Source organism: Furipterus horrens, unplaced genomic scaffold, assembly GCF_987537825.1.
Source record: "Furipterus horrens unplaced genomic scaffold, mFurHor1.1.pri manual_scaffold_6, whole genome shotgun sequence".
NCBI lineage: Eukaryota > Metazoa > Chordata > Mammalia > Chiroptera > Furipteridae > Furipterus > Furipterus horrens.
Window position 1 is genome coordinate 63,833,715 of NW_028327176.1, and position 7,802 is coordinate 63,841,516.

General features: G+C 36.5%; 1 pseudogene; it reads left to right on the top strand.

Annotated features, from left to right (window-relative positions):
- The first annotated feature begins 553 nt into the window (after positions 1-553).
- LOC150006322 (guanine nucleotide-binding protein G(i) subunit alpha-1 pseudogene) lies at positions 554-1,521 on the top strand (annotated as a pseudogene).
- Positions 1,522-7,802: the final 6,281 nt, after the last annotated feature.

The window sequence follows — 7,802 nt, forward strand, 5'->3', positions numbered from 1 at the left end:
TGTATGAAACTTAATAAGACCAGTTGTTAATAGAGGTTTTGTTGACCAAGACTTTGACTGGAATGTCATGCCCAAGGAGACATGTTTGTTACCAAAAAGTCCTAAAAACTGGTATTAACTTTCGAAAGTAATAAAAGCCCACAAGAAAAAAGGCCTGGTACCTTACCTGGTTTTGCAGACCATGGCAATCTTTCCAGGGAAGGAACGAAGGTTGCTTTCCTGAAAGATGGCTAGAAGGGACCTTAAGGCACAATGGAAAACCAGAAGGACTTGGAAAAGACAGGTGTCTACAGGCAAGGCTGAATTTTAGGTATGTGGCTCAGCTCCTGTGCCCTGAATGGCAGACTGAAAATCACCCTAAAGATTCCTAATGCAAGTTCCAGCAAAGCAGAGTTAAAGATCATATGTAATCATTTGCTGCTCTTGTAGTGTTTATGCAAATGAACAGGATAAATAAAAAATGGACTTAAGAGCCTGCCACCGCTGCCACCACTGCACCGCATCTTATCTGCTCCAGCTTTGCTCCTCTTACCTGTCTGGGTTTTTTTTAGGTGCTAGTGAATCTTGGAAAAGTACAACTGCAAAGCAAATGAAAATTATCCATGAAGCTGGTTATTCAGAAGGGAATGTAAACAGTACAAAGCATTGGTCTATAGTAACACCATTCAGTCAATTATTGCTATCATTAGGGCCATGGGGAGGTTGAAGATAGACTTTGGTGACTCAGCTTGGGCAGATGATGCCTGTCAACTCCTTTTGCTTGCTGGAGCTGCCAAAGAAGGTTTTATGACTGCAGAACTGGCTGGAGTTATAAAGAGACTGTGGAAAGATAGTGGTATACAAGCCTGTTTCAACAGATCCTGAGAGTACCAGTTTACTAATTCTGTAGCATACTATTTGAATAACTTGGACAGAATAGCTCAGTCAAATTACACCCCAACTCAACAAGATGTCCTCTGAACTCGAGTGAAAACAACAGAAATTGTTGAAACCCATTTTACTTTCAAAGATCTTCACTTTAAAATGTTTGATGTGGGAGGACAGAGGTCTCAGTGGAAGAAATGGATTCATTGCTTTGAAGGAGTGACCGCCATCATTTTCTGTATGGCGCTGAGTGACTATGACCGGTTTCTAGCTGAAGATGAAGAAATGAATAGAATGCGTGAAAGCATGAAGTTGTTCGACAGCATATATAACAAGTGGTTTACAGAAACACCTATTATACTTTTTCTAAACAAGAAGGATCTCTTCAAAGAAAAAACTCAAAAAGAGCCTCTCACTATATGCTATTCAGAATATGGAGGTTCAAACACATATGAAGAGGCAGCTGCATATATCCAATGTCAGTTTGAAGATCTCAATAAAAGAAAGGACACAAAGGAAATATACACTCACTTCACATGTGCCACAGATACTAAGAATGTTCAGTTTGTTTTTGATGCCATAACAAATGTCATCATAAAAAATAATCTAAAAGATTGTGGTCTCTTCTAAGTTTTGCAGTGAATGGTTAAATGCATTTTCAAACCATTTACATGTGGATCTCTCTAGACTAGAGTCTTGCAGCAACACAGAATGTAGTTAGTATACAGCAAACACATCTGGACCTGACCAAAATTGTTCTGTTCTGTTTTTTTTGTAACTGAAAGTTACAAAAAAAAAAAAAAAGGACCTTTCTTTATGTGAAAGGTGTTCCTGCAGTGTGAAACTAAGAGCAGTGTTAAAGCTGGGCTCTAGTGTATTGATAATTTCTGCATAAGTGTAAATATGCAAATGTATATACACATGTATTTATAACTTCACTTTTCTACATTATGGGTTTCCACATTGCTTTTAGATTTTAAGAGTGGCAACTTCCAATTGTAGTGTGATTGTTTTGGATATAACAGAAATATTAAGTACTTTGTACTCAATGACAGACTATTACCATGTTTTTCAGTTTTAAACAGCTTTATTTATGTTCATGCCTTGTAAGTTTTTAAGTACAGTAATTAATAATAGGGAACATTAAAACCCTTTTCTTGGTAATCTTGTAATCATAAAAATTTTATTTGTACAAACATTTCAGAGACTATTTTAATAACATGATTTGTTCTTTAAATTTAATGCTTTATTTAATTGTTCTTAAATAGGACGAATATATCTGCCTTTAGATTATTTAAACATTGTATGCATTTTAGTCTTTATTTTAAGATTTCATGCTAATCTGATTCTATAAGGGATTGAGTTTGAAAAACTAAAATTTTATATTTTGAAGATAAACTATCTTAGTCTTATACATACTTAATTTTTATTCCATTTGTTTGTTTTCACTTTGAATTTTAATATTTGGACGGTACTCAGGCATTGCCTTAAAGATGATGCCAGATTAATTTTTATACACTTTAAATAATACCTTTTTATTTATAACTAAGTTTAGGTGGACTATGAGAGCATTTCTGGGTAAAATATGTGTCAACATAATGAATTTTGAGACATTCATTTGTGTATTTCCTTTGGGAAGTCCCTTGTACCTACCATATATGATAGCTCTTTGGAAGATAACAAGAAAGATCTTTAAATATTCTGCTTATATAATGCAAGCTTTTAATTCATATATGTAACTAGTTTCAATTTTGATTATCACACTATATTAAAATTACTTTTTCCCTTAGATTATTCAAATTTCTTCCTTACTGGAGTTTATCTTCTTTCTTTTTAAATTGCGCTATTATTTCAGAGAATGAAACAGGCAAATACACTTAGAAAATGAGTAATAGTATTTAATAAAGTCAGTGATTGTATGTATGCTCAAATAAGTGTTACTTATCAGCTAGGTGTAGAACTTCAATAGTCGTTTTTCTTTTGATTATTCATGATGTGTCTGTGACCTCATTTCATCAAATGAACAGCATTCTCCACCCTACTTGCCTTTCTTCATTAATCTTGAAAAAGCCTTTCAGTAAGCTTCATGGATAGGTAATTTCTAAGTTTAGTTATGTGGTGTCATTTTGCTGAATTTTCTTGAGGTATATCTGTTGAAATATTTGTGTGTGGGTGGGTAACCACAAACTACATTTATATGTTTCATATTGGGGATTTGTTTTTCTTCTTTGTAATGTAAAGAAATTCAAAATTAGCAAAATTCCTTAAGTGTGTTAGTTTAGATTCTTTATGTGCCTTTCATGAAAGCTGTGTTTTCATTAATTTTACCAATGGAAGACCTGTAATATTCATATTGTGAAGCTATATATGAAATTCAACTATACTGAATAAATTTGAATCATGGTATATACAGTTTAAAAAGCCACAAAACAGCACATTATGATCGTAATTGATGAATTCCTAAATTTTATTCTGTGATTGTATTACTAATAAATCCTAATAAATTTACATTTTTAAAATTTTATTTTAAAAAATGGACTTAATGCATTTCCTTTAATGGCAAGGAGGATAATCTTAAGGAGAAAAAATGTGATTCAGGGAAAACCACAATGTTCAGTGGTAGACTATAAAGTAGTGCAGTTAACTGTCTTTAAAGTTTATTTTTATTTAAAGTTTGTTTTCATTTGAAAGTTAAACTAGGTCTGTGACATCACCAAAGATGCTTAATTTACAGACAAGAAGAATGTCAAATGCCATGCAACTGGATGCCTTTCCAATAAGAGAGTCTTGCAGATATAGAGACTGGTTTCTGTGTTATGTTGCATAAATTAACCTGTGTGTTCTGCTTTCATAGGGCATAAGCCTATGATCTCATTATCTGAGTGATTGTCTGTATGTATAGGCCTCACTCAATTCTGTCTACATTGCTGCCTCCTGAGACTCAACAGTTTGGCTGAACTAAGTGGCTGGAATACAAGAAGAATGCCAGCCTGTTAAACCAAGCACGCTGTGGTCCAGGGACAGCCAACTGACCTGGAGTCTGCAAGATCCTTCCCCATGCAGGAAGACCACCCACCCCTCCACACCTCCACTCTTACTAGGGTTTTCTGGACCCAAGGGTAGGTAGGATGACGACCATGCCCAGCTTGAAGTATCTAGAGGAGTATGAGACCTCCGCCCATTGTCCTTTTATAAGACTCTAAAGGGTCTTAAGTCTGAGAGGGGGATTGTTATTTTTTATTGTTTTAAAAAATTAATTAATTAATTAATCGTTAAAAAAGAAAAAGAAGAATATGGGAAAGGGTGAAGCTGGAGAGCTTGTAGGCATGACCCAAGGACATTAACTAGGGGGTTGGGATTGCTGGGGGAGGGGTGGTACTGGGAAGAGGGGAGCAAAGGGGAAAAATTGAAACTATTGTAACAATATAGCCAATAAAATATACTTTTAAAAAGTTGAAACAATGTCATTTGCGAAACATGGATTGATCTTCAGGGTGTTATGCTAAATGAAATAAATGAGATGGAAAAAAAAAAAACATATGATGTCACTGGTATGTAGACTATAAAACAAGCAATCACAATAAAACAAAAACAAACTCCTAGATACAGATAATAGATTGTTGGTTTACCAGAGGGTAAGGTGGGGTAGGGGATGGTGAATTGGGTAAAAGGGATCAAATATATGATGATGGATTGAAAGTAGAATTTTGTTGATGAGCATGCTATAAAGTACACAGATATCAAATTATGATGTTGTACACCTGAAATACTTTTTCCAAGGTCCATTTATTCATGGTTCAGTATTTGGATATTATTTGTACCATTTCAGATCCATACTCCAGACAAAAATATAATGACTTAAAATACAGTGTTTAGAGAAATTCTAGTCTTCTATATCATTAAATTACTTGCCTAAAAAAATAATACATCAATGTATGTCCACAGTATGCTTTAAGAAGTATATATGTGTATATATGTACAATATTATAGGTCCATTTTTTTAAAGATTAGGGGGGAAAAGATTTTCATAGAGATGTCTGTTTGATCACAAAAAAATTATTTTTCAAAATGAATATTGGCTGGTGTGGTTCAGCAGATTGAGTGCTGGCCTAAGAACTTAAGGGTCACTGGTTCAATTTCCAGTCAGGGCACATGCCTGGGTTGCAGGCCAGGGGCCCAGTTAGGGGCATGTGAGAGACAACCACACATATATGTTTCTATCTCTTTCTTCCTCCCTTCCCATCTCTAAAAATAAATAAATAAAATCTTTTAAAAAAAGTATCTTGGGTTGAAAAGACCAACCATTGCAAAAAAAAAAAAAAAAAAAAAAAAAAGATGAATACTACAAATTTGCCAATGGTAACTAATTTTTTCATTAAAGATAGATTTTAACATTTTTAACACTTTTTCAGGTTAGCTTTTCCTGTTTTATGTATTTTGAATATAAAACACATGAAAAACAATTTTAAAGTATTACACCTACATAGCTCTGGAGACAGAGTTTTATTTCAGGTTTATTTAATAACATTATCTGTGCTTTCTACTTTAATAACAAAGACATGTTACTCACCCCAAGTCTCATATACTCTAGGTGACAATACTTACACTACATTAATAATTATAACACGAGATCACTAAAACTCAGTAATAAGAAAAACTATTTATATAAATATATATGCACACTTGGGGGGTGTAAGCCAGATTACTTCTATTTGAAGGAGATTCATGGAAATCTTCATAAAGCAGTAAAGGAACTTGCAGTTGAATTAGATTATGATGGGTAAGTATTAATGGGGCACCTGAAAAATAAGGGGAAACCTTTCCTGATAGAAAAAACATGTAAGTAAACCCATAGGTAAACTGTGATATCATCCTTATCACTAGTGGTGATACAGAGAGATCTGATTAAGATCACTGGGGAGAAGTAGGAGGGGCTATAGGAGGAGTTTGCTGAAGTGATGGAAGGTAGTCTATGACAGTATTGGCTGAGAAGCTGAATGCCTCCAGAACAAATTAAAGTAAAAAGAGGGCTGGCTCTTTGGTTGATAAGCTTTCTCTGGCTCTTGAGCTGGCTCTCTCTCTCAGGCTCCTGGACTGGCTGGTTTTGGCTCTCAAGCTTTGTCTCAGGCTATTCTTCCTCAAGGATGCCTGGATGATTGTGCTGCAGCTGCCTGCATTTTCAAATGGATGGTTTTTTGTATGGGAAGGAAATCTGGGCACAGCCTAGGGTTGGGTTGGCCTGGCAGAGGATGGCAGGTTTATTCTTTGGGTGTTCTAGAGGAAACAGGCTCTGGGACAGAAGCTTGTCATTCTTTTGGAATTGTGTAGCTTTTGTGTATTATGTTGTTTTAATTTGTAAACCAACTCTACAGAAACTAACAGAGGAATGCTAGGAGAACCCAAGTGTTAAAAATTTAGCCTTAATTGTTAGGTTTAAGTGATTAATGATGTGACTTGATAGGCTTAAGTGATTGCTTTTGAATAAAAACTCCTTTCCTTTATCACCAAACCTTCGCCTCTGGAATTTTACCTAGAGGGTGGTGGTGGGCAGCAGGACCTCACTTGCTGTTTGATAATCGTCATCGTCGGCGGCGGCGGCAGCCGTCCATCTCGAGAGACGATGGTGTAGTTTCTTAAGAGTCTATCTGCACCGCCGAGAATGGTTGTGCAGTCCGACTTGGGAGTGACACAGTATCTGTCTCCTCCCGTGTTGAATCGATATCTTGCGATGACGCTGGAGTGTCCTCTCCAGTGAAGCTGAAGCTACAGAGCCTGGGCAGGGTGATATGGAGGGTCTGCTGTTGCCCATGCAGCAGACGCCCCCTCTCTTCGCAGCTGAAGGGTCCAAGGGAAAGACGGAGTCAATACAGCTTGGCTTCAGGTGCGCCGCAGGAGTTGCCGGTGTTGACTACAACGTCGAACCGCCTTAGGGACTCCGGCTCCGGATTTTCTGTCGGGGTTTACTCCCTTAGCCTTTCCCCTGAAGAGGTATGCTGCAAGGCAGCGGAGGTTTTTTGGAGTCAGAGTTTTCCTTCTCTGATGTGCCCTGACTGGAAGATCGAACCAGCGACACGTAGCTCGCAGGCCGACGCTCAATCCACTGAGCCAAACCAGCCAGGGTAATAGTGACATGAATTTGTGACATAAATGCCCAGGATTGGTAATATTAATATTTTATTGTGTAACTATATGAAACAGGAAATAATGCAGACAGTCATTAAGATCTTCACAAACCCCACATTCTCATTAACGTAACTAACCAAGCCAGAATATAAATTGCAGTGACTTAGGGATTTCACATTTATTGCAACCAGGCTCAAACCATTTATATAATAAAAAAACACAATAAAACCCTAATTTCTGAGAGTCTACAAAAGATGGTTCTGTCTACACAGGCTTAATTACTTTTTACAACGTAACTATTTATCTTTTCATTTTTCTGAAAATCAACGTTTAGTTTACAGCATAATTTAAATGCCCTTTTCCAAGATTAATATTATAGGACATTTCATTTGAGAGTCTGCATATGTCTTGTGTGTATTTTTTTGTGATATAGTCTTTCCTATAAGCCAGCCTTTAATTCCTGCTCAGGTCATCTGACATTGAAAGTATTGAGCCACCTATACAGGACGAGGTGACAGTGCCACCAGAAATAACAGGGAGCTGGCATAGGTGACTATGTTATTTACTTAGCTTTTATTAATGCTAATTCAATTCAAATCCATACTAACATGATAAGAATACTAACCTAATAATAATAATAATCTCTCAGAAATAATCAGTAATAACATCACACAAGAGAATCGGGAAATAACAAACCTGAGGCCCTGGAGTCCAGATCAGGTCCAGCTCTGGGAGGCAACAGGGCTGGGCAGTCAATCAATGTCTTGCAAGGCAGAGTCAGAAGGCAGAAGCTCAGTGGAGCTCTTTCTCTCCTA